Raw genomic sequence first — 13,313 nt, forward strand, 5'->3', positions numbered from 1 at the left:
ATCATCATGTAAATTATCTTTTATTTTTTATGTTTTTACTTAAATCATATTTCCCCCCAACCTGGTTGTAAAGTTCAAGTGAAAGTCAATGGCAATTAGAGATGGTATGACTGACCTGAAGGAGTGTGGGAGATAATTTGATATAATTTGATACTCTGTTGATAATATTCTATAAGTTTTCTGATGGTATGTTCATTTTTTAAATCTTTTTAACATTTTAAAGATTTCACAATGCAAATGTACTATACAGTGGTCCTGAAATTCGAATTATTAGGTCAGAACTGAAAGTGTACTGATCAAGTCTACTTCAGCTTCCCCCAAATAGGGTGAAAATGGTATCTTTTCCACTCTAGTCTGCTTCTGAGCATGCTGTCAAAGGCCAGTTCCTCTGTGATGTAGTACATGGTTTTCCTTATATAGTCATTTAAATGTGTCTAATGTTTCAGTGTATGTTGTATACTAACCAAAAATGAGTAACTCTACTTGGCCATCTACTCCACACTTGATTTTCCCCTAACTTTTTATTTTGAAATATTTCAAACATGCACCAAAGCTGAAAGAAGTGTATTAAGAATGCTCAAATGCCTGTTATCTAGATTCAACAAATCCAAAGGTGATTTAATATTAAAAATCCCCAAAGTTTAGTTGTCTATGTTAGTCAGATTCTAAAGGGAAAGAAAAAAGAAAAAGTATACATATAATTATTTAAATAGATGTAGAAAAATTATTTGATAAAATTCAGCAACCTCTCAGCAAATTAAGAATAGAAAGAAATTTCACATGCTGAAACATTATTTTCAAAATACCTTCAGGATACATCTTCTTCTTTTTTTTTTTTTTTAAAGATTTTATTTATTTATTTGACAGAGAGAGATCACAAATAGATGGAGAGGCAGGCAGAGAGAGAGAGAGAGGGAAGCAGGCTCCCTGCTGAGCAGAGAGCCCGATGCGGGCCTCGATCCCAGGACCCTGAGATCATGACCTGAGCCGAAGGCAGCGGCTTAACCCACTGAGCCACCCAGGCGCCCAGGATACATCTTCTTAAAGGAGAAACATTGAATACTTTCCCATGAAATTAAGGACAAAACTAATATATTCACTATCATACTCCTATTTGACAAGAAGAAAGAACTACAGATATAAAGATATGAAAGTATGATCCAAACTGCCATGACTAGCTGATGTCATAATGTATACACAGAAAACCAAAACAATTTCTAAACATAATTAAATTAATAAGTGAATTTATGAAGGCTGCCATATAGTAAACGATTATCAATTCTAGTTTTACATACATGCATCCAGCATTTGGGATTTTACATTGAGGTAGAATGTCATTTACAATAGGTCAAAAATTAAATACCTAGGAATAAACCTAATGAAGAATGTGGAAAACCACTACACTGATAACTACAAAATAAGGAAAATGACAGGAGAGCTTAAAGAATGAAAAGCAATACCATGTTTATACTTTGGAAGACTCAGTATTTTTGAGGTATCAGTTTTCTTAAAATTAGTTTATATATTCAATGTAATCCCAGTAAACTTGTATGTGTATCTATAAATTGACAAACATTTAATTTCAATTCTTGTGCTCGCTTCCAATTCTTATTGACGGGTTTAAGTAGACAATGCAAAACTTTCCACATCAGTTTCAATAATTGCAAAGTCAAGAAGGATCTGGAAGTATCAAGTTCTCTAGAGGCATCTCTTTATGTTAACTCTAATTTTGCTTTGGATCTATGAATTTTATAAACTCCAAAAGGTATGAAGTTTTAAATGCCTGTGCCAAAGATACTCTGTCTCCAGAAATACAGGATGCTCAAGACATCAAGAAGGACTTGTGGTGGTTACTTACCTGATTGGGTGGCTTAGGCTTAAGAGCTAAGTTCAAATGGTAAACAAAACAAAACAATACAATAGTAACGATAATAACAACAAAGACACAGCTAGGAAATGTTAAAGGGAAACATATATTAGTTATTTCTTTTGCTTCCAAGTAAGGGAATTCCAGTTAAAATAGCACTCCTGGTCCTATAAACCTCCTAACTTACTCTTCCAAAGACTATAATTTATGATCTAGATTTCAGATAAACTTGCTAGAGAAATAGATTAATTCATTGCAACACTCAACATTATTTGCCTGTATATCCAATCTATTTCTTACAGCCTAGTTTGGTCAGCAATAAAGATGACACTTAGATTTCCATTTACCTGAATTTTTTCTCAGTTTTGTTAATTGGTTCACAACTTAATGGATACAAGAGTTTTATTCTTTTACTCATCACCTGGAAACCATAACAGAATGTAACTAGAAAAGTGGATATGGGAACCTGGAATGGGAAGCAGAAGCCTGGAATGAAGATATACATTTTTTTTTGTAGTAATCACAGAATTATAATCAATAGTCAGAATGCAAAGGAAGTGTTCAAAGTGAGGAATGAGGAAAGAGAAGTCTTGGATGATTCCAACTTCTAAATGACTTAGAAGGTAAATTCGATAAAGAGGAAATGGAACTACTACTTAAATAGCAGGCAGAAAAACAATACTGTTTCATCATCCCTCAATTGAGAGAATGTTGTGGTGTCAAGGAGGAAGAGAATATCGTGTTCATTCTACTGAGAGGTAAAGTACGATAGCTGAAAAATGTCTGCTGTCTATAGGAAAGTGAACTTTACTGGCACATTTGTGAGTGCTCATTTGGACAAATGTTGCTAGTCATTGAGAGATTTGTTTGAAAAGTGTAAGATGAGAAGATGGAGATAGTCAATGTAGAAAATTCTCTTAAAAAGCATTACTGTAGGAGCACCTGAGTGGCTCAGTCAGTTAAGCATCTGACTCTTGGTTTCTGCTCAGGTCATAATCTTAAGATTGTGAGATCAAACCCAGCATCAGGGTCCATGCTGAGCGTGGAGCCTGTTTAAGATTCTCTCTTTCCCTCTCCTTCTGTCCCTCCCCACCCTACTCACCTGCTCTCTCACTCATGTGCTCTCTCTCTCTCTCTCTCGCTCTCTGCAAAAAAACAACAGCAAAAAAAGTGTTATTGTAAGGGGAGGAAAGAGCCAGACATTAAATGCAGTGGAATGTGGTAACAAGTGATTGCATTTTTTTCTTTAAAGGGAAACATGAACATGTTTAATAATCAATGTAAAGGATATGATTGGAAAGAAATATTTGAATATACAAGATAAGAAAAAGGATAATTTAAGCAATAAGAGCAAGTTTGCCCTTAAGCTTCTCAGTATTTTTTTGTAAAGATTTTATTTATTTGACAGAGATCACAAGTAGGTAGAGAGGCAGGCAGAGAGAGAGGGCAAAGCAGGCTCCCTGCTGAGCAGAGAGCCCGATGTGGGGCTTGATCCCAGGGCCCTAGGATCATGACCCGAGCCGAAGGCAGAGGCTTTAACCCCCTGGGCCACCCAGGCGCCCCAGCTTCTCAGTATTTTTAAATAAGTCTTATCAATACTACAGAAAAATGTAGGTTTTATTTACCAGATATCTAAAACATTTTAGTCTTCTTAAAATACAAGATTGCTTTTTCATTAAAAGATTAGATATTTAAAAATATTTTAGAAATCCTTGAGATAAATACATGGATTTTCCCCTTGAGCCAGATAAAATTCTATAGTGTTGTTATTTATAGCATGGACTTTAGACTCAGACAGACCTGCATTTGATTCCTCCTTGTACTTAGTGGTTGCACGACCTTGAGGTCTTTACTTGTCTGTATCTGATACCATCAAGATGAACACTTCACTGTGAAGGAATTTACTTTTCCTTACTCATGTTATTTGTCCAATTTTATGTTATTTTTTCTTTTTATCTATATGATTTAAAGAAAGTTATAAATAACATTTTCCCTATTATATCCTACCAGTCCACATTGCCTTGTATTTATTTGTTTGAAAAATATAATAAAACATTTTCATAGAAATGTCTGAACTGCTAATTATGACTTCTTGCTGTAATTTTATGCTTACAAAAACTTTCTAATCCCAGCAAATCTTTTATATGTTCTTGAAACAATTCTGTAAAATTCAGTGGTGGTATTCTGGCATACTCAAATCCCAGCTTAAACAAAACAACACATCCAACATCTTTGAGTCCCTATGTACTCCTTTAGATACTATTATAATCTTTCTACCCTTAAAAATGTTTTGTACCCAGAATTTTGTGTAAAATTCCCACGCTACTCTTGACAGTTTTATAACCCAACTTTGTATCCCTAAATGTATGTACTTTGACATGGTTTTGCATTTTGAAAATGGAATGCACTATACAAATTTTTAATTCCTTTTGTTATTTACACATGGTATTACCAAGATTCAATTATGTAACTACATGAAGCAATAATTTTTTTTTTTTACTTGTAGAAAGTGCTACTTTATGGCTATACTATGTTATGACTATACTATAATTTATCAATCCATTGATTACCAATGAACATTGGTAGAAATTTTGGTTGTGCCTTTTTTCTCTCTCTCATGAAAAACACATATTCTATATGTTTGGTTTTACATACTTAGAGGTGAACATACAGAAGATATGCTGTAAGATACATACCTGGGAGTAAACTCCTAGGTTAGAATTTCCAACTTTATTAGATAAATCAATTTTTCCCAAGGTTGTACTCATTTATATTTTCACTGGCAGGGCTTTTAGAAATAGAAATATAAAGACATTTTTTAAAATTCTTTTAAGACAATTCTTTTATTTCTGTGGGGAAAAAAAAGTGGAATAGATGCATGGTAGCAGCTCGGTGAAGAAACAAAATCATAAAAAGTTTTTATTATTTTTAAAAATTTGCTTAGAATTGGAGAAATAAGATCAAGTATATAAAGCAATGCCACCCCCACCACTAGATATTTAAACATGATGATAAAGGGACAAATGTAGAAGAATCACTAGTTTACCCTCTTTTACAAATGAAAGGGCTATGGCTTAGTGAATACCTGATAAGAGTAGCTCTAAATAACAATGTGGATAATTCAGCCAGGGTGATAGGCTGGAAAATGTAGGTAAGTGCAGATTCTGGATAGGTGGATCAACATTTTGGAAGGAGTGTGCAGAATTTAATTGGCTTTTCCCCTTCAGTTTCAGTTTAGTAGTAAGCAAGGTCATTGGCTGACATTATATGGAACTCATTTCCTTAACTTAAAATGACTAACCTTGTTAACTTCAGCTGTGATCAGCTTTATGCCCAATCTCTCCCTCTTCAGTTTTTTAGAGATTACTACAAATGTAAGTTTGATTTCTATCATGCACCACTAAAAATGCATTATATATATATATATATATATATATATATATATATATATATATATATATACAAGCCAGCAGGGATATGTGCCTCTCTACATAATATTCTTACATAATACTCTAAAACTTTTATAACTGACATTTTGTGAAGAACATTCCTCCTCTTACTAAGGTTATTTAACAATGTGTGTGTGTGTGTGTGTGTGTGTGTGTGTGTGCGTGCGTGCATAATTGTTAAGAGCAATTAAGACCCAGACTGCCTGGGTTTGGATTTCAGTTCCAACTTGTACTAGTTCTGTGATCTTGGACACATTTTATAAATGTTTTCGCTGCAGTTTTCTCACCTTTAAGTGAAGACAAAGCTGTGCCTATCTTATAAGATTATCAATATCATACAAGTTAATACTCGTAAAGCACTGAGAACACTCTCTAACAAATATTAGGTACCATTTAAGTAATTATTAAATAAATATATAAATGTATGGATATTGCTATAATAGTTCTTGGTTAATGAATAGGTTTATATTTGACCTTTCCCTTTTAGTGGGTATTCTGGTCACTTTTAACTATTTTTCTCTACAAACAAAAGTACATAAAAATTCCTTCTTTTTGTCCCTTTGTATACATATGCTAGTTTTTATTTAGGATCAAAACCAGAAACTGGAATGCTAAAGCAACTGCTTTGTATGAATATTTCCAGATTTAAATTTGCTCTAGTAATGTATTTTCTTACAGTGTCTACCCCTTTTGTAACATACTCACCAACAGTTAATATTGTCACTTAACCTTTTGCTAGCCTATGCCAACTTAATTCTGATTACTTCTGATAGAGAATTTATTTATTTAATGAACATCTATATAGTCTGTACAATATGCCAGTCATTGTTCCAGGCACTGGTCATGCAGCAGTCATAGAGCTTCCTCTCTCTTTTTATTCCTTTTGATGGTGGCAGGGAGTTGAAACTGGTGATAATTTTATGACTGTGAGGGTGACTTTTTTTATATATTTATTATCCACTTCCTCTTCCATGAATTATCTAATCATATACTTTACCATTTCCACTATTGATTTATTTTGATTTTTATTGATCTGTAGGATTTTTAAAATCTGGGAACTGTGTGCCAATGTTTTTTGCTCATTTTGATGAAAATGTTCTGATTTTGTTGTTTTATTCATTTTCACTTGTATTTTAGTTTTGCTTATGGTGCTTTTTAAAAATTTTTTGCTTTGAGATTATGGTAAATTCGCATGAAACTGTAAAGAAATAGTAGATATTTCACCCAGTTACTTCCAATAGTAACATCTTGCATAATTGTAGTTCTGGAAATTAATACCGATATCGTTTACCAAATTTATTCACATATCATAGGTTTTATTTATTTATTTATTTATTTAATTTTTAAAAAAGATTTTATTTATTTATTTGACAGAGAGAGATCATAAGTAGGCAGAGAGGCAGGCAGAGAGAGAGAAAGGAGGAAGCAGGCTCCCTGTCTAGCAGAGACACCGATACGGGACTCAATCCCAGGACCCTGAGATTATGACCTGAGCCACAGGCAGAGGCTTAACCCACTGAGCCACCCAGACACCCATATCACAGGTTTTAAATCAGCTCACTTGTTTGTGTGTGTGTTTGTACATATGCATATAATTCTATATAGTTTTATCATATGAGTTTATTACCAGATGTTTATTACCATTGCATGTATACTTAGCTTGTAAAAAAAATAGTAAACATACATAACAGCTCCATCACAAGGATCCCATATAATCCCCTTTTCTAGTCATATCCACTTCCTTCTGTCTACTCTTCCTTAATCTTTACTCTTCCTTAACCTCTATGAATAACTACTCTAGTCTCCATCTCTATAATTTCATTTCAAAATGTTATAGAAAGAAACTCTTAACTTCTGAGATTGACTTTTTTCAAAATCAATATTTTGTTTTATTGATTTTCCCTTATTTTTGTTTATGATTCCATTGATTTTTAAAGATGTTTTTTTTATTTTTTTATTTTTTTTTTATTTGACAGAGAGAAATCACAAGTAAGCAGAGAGGCAGGCAGAGAGAGAGGAGGAAGCAGGCTCCCTGCTGAGCAGAAAGCCCGATGTGGGGCTCGAACCCAGGACCTGGGATCATGACCTGAGCCGAAGGCAGTGGCTTAACCCACTGAGCCACCCAGGCACCCCTATGATTCCATTGATTTTTAAAATCTTATCCTTTTTCTTTCATTTTACTTGTTTTGCTTTTGTTTTTCTGTTCTTCCTTTTATTTTTTGAGGTTGGAAGTTTAACTATTGATTTGAGAACTTTCCTCTTTTTTAATATAAAAATTTAATGTAAATATTCCTCTTAGCATTGCTTTAAATCACATCACATATATTTTTAACATGTTACATTTTCACTTTTTAATTCTATGAATGTTTTATTTCCTTTAAACTTAATCCTTGGTAGATTATTTAGAAGTATAGTTTTTAATTGCCAAATATTAGAGGTTTTACTTTATTTTATTGATTTCTAGTAGGTTCCATAAGGGTTAAAGATGTACTATTCTATTTCTTTAAATTTGTTAAGGTTTATATTATTTCTAAGGATATGGAGTATTTTAACATTCTTTTAAAAAATGTATCCTACTCTTGGGTTGAGTGTTCTAGATATCAAAAATTATGATGTTGATAATATTGTTCAGATTTTCTATATTTTTGCTGATTTTCTGTCTCATAATTATATCAGTTGCTGAGAGTAGGATATGTAAGCCTTCATTATAATTGTGGATTTGTGTGTTGCTTCTTTCAACTTTGTCAGTTTTGCTTCATATATTTTGAGGCTCTGTTGTTTGCTGCTTTCCCATTTCAGATTATTATACGTTCCTGGTACACTGATCCTTTAAATATTGTGTAATGTCCCTTTTTGCTTATAGTAATTTTCTTTGCTCTAAAGCCTACTTTATCTGATATTAATATGATCACTTATGTTTTCCCTTTGCAATTAATGTTTTCATGATATATCATTTTTATTCTTTAATGTTAAACCTGTATCTCTGGCTGAATTTGAATTGTGCAACAAGATGACATACTTGTGGCTGCTTTTTGTAGCTTGGCTTCTTAGTTGATGTTTCTTGGTAGTATCCCTGGGCTTGCTAGAACACCTAATTCAACCTTATGGAGTAATTCGCCTAACTAGACCAACTTCTGTTGGAAGGTCAGGACTCAAGAGATGCTGGGCCTACAGCTTCTGAATGACAAGAGGCCTTGCCTGAATACTGCTCCTCCAGTCTTGGGGTTCCTAATCAATCTTTCTTTCTTTTTTTTTTTTTTTAAAGATTTTATTTATTTATTTGACAGAGAGAAATCACAAGTAAGCAGAGAGGCAGGCAGAGAGAGAGGAGGAAGCAGGCTCCCTGCTGAGCAGTAAGCCCGATGTGGGGCTCGAACCCAGGACCTGGGATCATGACCTGAGCCAAAGGCAGCGGCTTAACCCACTGAGCCACCCAGGCGCCCCTCAATCTTTCTTTTTCATTCTACTTTTCAGAATACTCCTTTGGCTGCCTCTTGCATTGTTTCCATGGTTTGTAGAGGTTGCTGGTTGTGGAAGGGTGAATGATGACATGGATACATAAGTCTATGCCAGCTTGTCCAGATTGGCTATTTGATTAGAATTATTATAATCTAAAGTGTTAGAGTTTAAATGATTGAGCACCTACTCTGTATTTGGTTCTGTGGCCACTACTCCACATGTATTTGTACCTTAGCTTGGCTTATATATTTTATTTTATTTGTTTAAAGATTATTTATTTATTTGACAGAAAGAGATCACAAGTAGGCAGAGAGGCAGGCAGAGAGAGAGAGAGAAGCAGGCTCCCTGTCAAGCAGAAAGCAGAGAGCCCGATGCAGGACTCGATCCCAGGACCCTGAGCTCATGACCCGAGCCGAAGGCAGAAGCTTAACCCGCTGATCCACCCAGGTGCCCCAAAGATTTTACTTATTTGCCAGAGAGAAGAGGAGAGAGAGAGTGCGCAAGTGGTGGAGGGTGACATGTGGCAGGCAGAGGGAGACGCAGGCTCCCAACTGAGCAAGGAGTCTGATGTGGGACTTGATCCCAGGACTCTGGGATCATGACCTGAGCCGAAGGCAGACGCTTAACCCAGGCGTTCCTGGCTTATATATTTTATATCACAGCAATATTTTGTGTAATTTTGAAAACATATGACATATTTTGACATTTGTTATTCTAAACCAGAGGGATAATTCCTTTACATTTCATGTCTCTTGCTATAATATTTACTAAAATGTATTCCTAATCATTTAGGTAACAGTGCAGGCTTCACATGATTTAATAGGCAAAATAACCATTGGCTTATGTGTTGCTCATTTAAAAACATAGAGACTCATCTTCACTTATTATATATATCTTACCTTGCAAACATATCTCTAATTATGCCATAACATATTGCATTTAAATTATCTCATATCAAGCTCTCGTGTTTTTATATCTTTACTCAATAATTTTATTGATAAAATATAATTTTGGGGTGTCTTCTGCACTTTCTAAATATTTAACATTCTGGGTCATAAGATTGTCCTCTATGTAATTTATGAATCAATTTGATGATCTGTTTATGCCTGGATTTATTACCTAACAGATGTCTGTGTAGTTAGAGACCCATATGAATACTGTATCCTGTGGCTTAAAATACATTTCAGGTGATCAATTATAACTGCAACTAAAAGACTTTGAATTTAGAAGTTAATAAAACCACTAAAAATGGCAAAACAATTGTTTTTTTTAATTTTTTTTTGTTATCATCATGAAATTGTGTGAAGGAGAAATATAGATTCTTCCAAAAAGTTATTTAGAATTAATGAGTAAAACAACTTGAAAACTACTGTTAGGTACATTGTATACTAAAAATGATTAACTGAGGAGGGACTACTGTGGTTTTGTACATTGATGAAAATATCCTAAAGATAGTATGAGATCAAATGGGAAAAAAATATGTGTTGGACTAATGTATGGAGGGAGATTTATACAAGAAGAAACAAAGTGCAAAATTGTGGAGATTAAAATAAACATGTTTAAGGAAACATTTAGTAGAATCTGTTTGCTCATATTGTGGTTGATTTATTGTTTTTGAGGGGCAGTGTGAGGATTATATCTGAACAATTATATGCTATGGAAGCTTTAAGGAAAGTGGAATCCCAGATTACTAATAAGTTAACATAAATTAATATTAAATTTTAAATGTCATATCAAATAAATTTTATATAACTTGTAAAATTTGCTAAACTTTATTCTTAAGAATTAAATAATGATGTCTATCAAGAAAGACATGAATACATAGTATATATATATATATATACTTTTTTTTTAAATGTCTACCTGGGACATTATGAAGATGACAAATAGGAAGTCTCAGATCCTTCTTCCTCCCATGGAAATAAAACATAAACTCGTTCTTTCCGTGAAAAAAAAAAATTCAGAATCTAATTAAGGGGCTCCAACACTTAAATTAAGTGCAAAACCAAATTCATTGAGCTGGTAAGAAAATTCATGGCACCTTCTCACCATAGTCCCTCCCACACAGCATAGTGCCATGTGATCAGGAAGAAATTCCACCTCTCAGTCTAACTCTGGAGTGGGAAATATACAATATTCTTACATTTCGGGGAGCTGCCTGAGGGACTGTTTCTGTTTCACCTGTTTCAGAGTGTGGTGGGACCTAGCATACTCTAAATACCTGGGAATCATTGAGAAGAAAAAAAGAGCTGGACAGCATATTACTCCTCCAGCAGACCTGCAGTAAAGCAGGCAAACTAATAAAGCTTAAGGACCTCTCCTCCCAGAGGGAAAGAGAAGAATGGAACATATGTCCAATGTTCTAGCTTTTCAGGGGACTGCCTAAAAGACTAGTTTTTGGCTAGTCTGACTTTGGCATTGATGGGACTCAGTGTAATCTAAATGACTGGATGCCTAGATGCTACTGAGAACAAAAAAGGATCTGGGTAGTGTGCTGTTGCTTCAGAGTGTCCATAGTACCTTAGACAAACATTAGAGGGATCAAGAGATTACAAGCTCCTGAAAAAAAGGGGGAGAGAAAGAGAAAGAAAAAGAAGGAAGGAAAGAGAGAAGGAAGGAGTCAGCCAATCCCTCTAATAAGAATCTATCTGCACAAGTCCAGAGGAGACACATCCATAGTTTGAGAGGCCTCCAGAATCTCTAGTTAAGCTGATTGGTGAAAGTCATTTCCTGTACCAAGGCAGTGGCTATTTTTTCAAATACATAGATACCAACACAAAATTATAAGGCATGTGAAGGAAAAAGGAGGAAATGGCCATATCAAAAGTACAATATAAATTTCCAGAAATCAATCTTAAAAAATATATACACATATTTTTATTATCTGAAAAATAATTTGAAATAACCATCACAAGATACTCAACAAGTTTGTGAAACCAATGGATAAATAAAATGAGAATTTCAACAAAAAAATAGAAAATATATAAAAAAAAAAACACAGTAAGTTTCTGGGACTAATAAAGAGATGAAATCAGTAATCCAAAATCCCCCAACAAAGAGCCCAAGTGCAGGTGGCTCTTTTTTTTTTTTTTTTTTTTTTGCAATTTAAGATAATTTATGATTAAAAAATATTTGTGGATGTTGTTGGAGTAGAGGGGGGTGGGAGGGATGGGGTGGGTGGCTGATGGACACTGGGGAGGACATGTTGTGGTGAGCACTGTGTATTGTAAGACTGATGAATCGCAGACCTGTACCCCTTATAAATATCCAAAAATCCACAGTGGTGGTCAAACCTGGTGTACAGTTCGTTCGGCATGCTGATCACCTGCATGGGGGTACACTGGGTACAGATGGCCGTGAAGCCAACAATGTCCGAGAAGAGCATGGTGACATCGTCAAACTTCTTGGCCTGCACCTGCTGTCCTTGCCACAAGAGCTGGGCGATGTCACCAGGGAAAATAGAATATAGAAGGTCGACTGTTTTCTTTTTTTCTTCTTCCAGGGCCTGGTGAGTTCTTTCCAAAGTTGCCTTTAATTTATTCTGCCAAACTTTTAAAGAAAAATTAGCACCAGTTCTTCTCAAATGCTCCCAGGAAATTAAGAAAGGGGAACATTTCTGTTCTTTTTGTTCTCATTTTATAAAGCCCAAAATAACCCTGATTGAGAACCATCCCAAAATCATTATAAAAAAACTACGGGTCAGTGTCCCTGCTGAACATACATGCAAAATCATTAGCAAAATACTAGCAAATTGAATTCAGTAGCACATTAAAAGGATCATACAGCTTGACTAAGTGGGATTTATACCTTGGATACAAGAATGATTCAACATACCAAAATCATATAATATGATATACTACATCAGTAGAACAAAAGATAAAAATCACATGATCTCCTCATAGATGCAAACAAAGCATTTGACAAACTTAAAGACACTTTCATAATAAAAACACTCACCAAACTGGAATGAAAAGAAATGACCTTAATCTAATAAAGACTTTATATGACAAGCCCACAAAAATTGAGAGTTTTTCCTCAGACAACAGGAATAAGGTAAGAAAACCCACTTCACCACTTTTATTAAACATAGCACTGGAAGAGGTCAACTAGGAAGAAGATGGAGTAGGAGCCCCCTAACTTTACCTCATCCCATGGATATAACTAGATAATATCTATATCAGCATAAATAACCTAGGAAATAACTTGAAGATTGGCAGAACAAACTCCACAGCAAAAGGCAAGGAAGAGGCCACATTGAAGAAGGTAGAATGTCAAAGACAGTGTCTGTGAGGAAAACAGACCATGGTTATCCACAATTGGGGAAGGAGCCAGCGGTATGGAGAAGGGCAGAGAATAGACTCTCATACCAGAGAGTCCATGAACGGGAAAGACAAATCTCTGTAATATTTGCCTTGGAAAGTGAGGGTCTGGATTTCATGAGTTCTTAAAACCAGCAGGATTTAAAGCCTGGAATTTTAGAAATCAGTGAGTGGTCTCTGGGAGAGCCCAGAGGGCATTAAGAAGTGGAGTTCCTGCAG

The 13,313-nt window shown here is 34.7% G+C and overlaps 1 pseudogene; it reads right to left on the bottom strand.

Moving 5' to 3' along the window:
• Positions 1-13,154, bottom strand: part of LOC125095645 (tigger transposable element-derived protein 1-like) — a 129,473-nt pseudogene extending 116,319 nt beyond the window's left edge.
• Between the last annotated feature and the right edge of the window lie 159 nt (positions 13,155-13,313).

This window comes from Lutra lutra, chromosome 3, assembly GCF_902655055.1.
Source record: "Lutra lutra chromosome 3, mLutLut1.2, whole genome shotgun sequence".
NCBI lineage: Eukaryota > Metazoa > Chordata > Mammalia > Carnivora > Mustelidae > Lutra > Lutra lutra.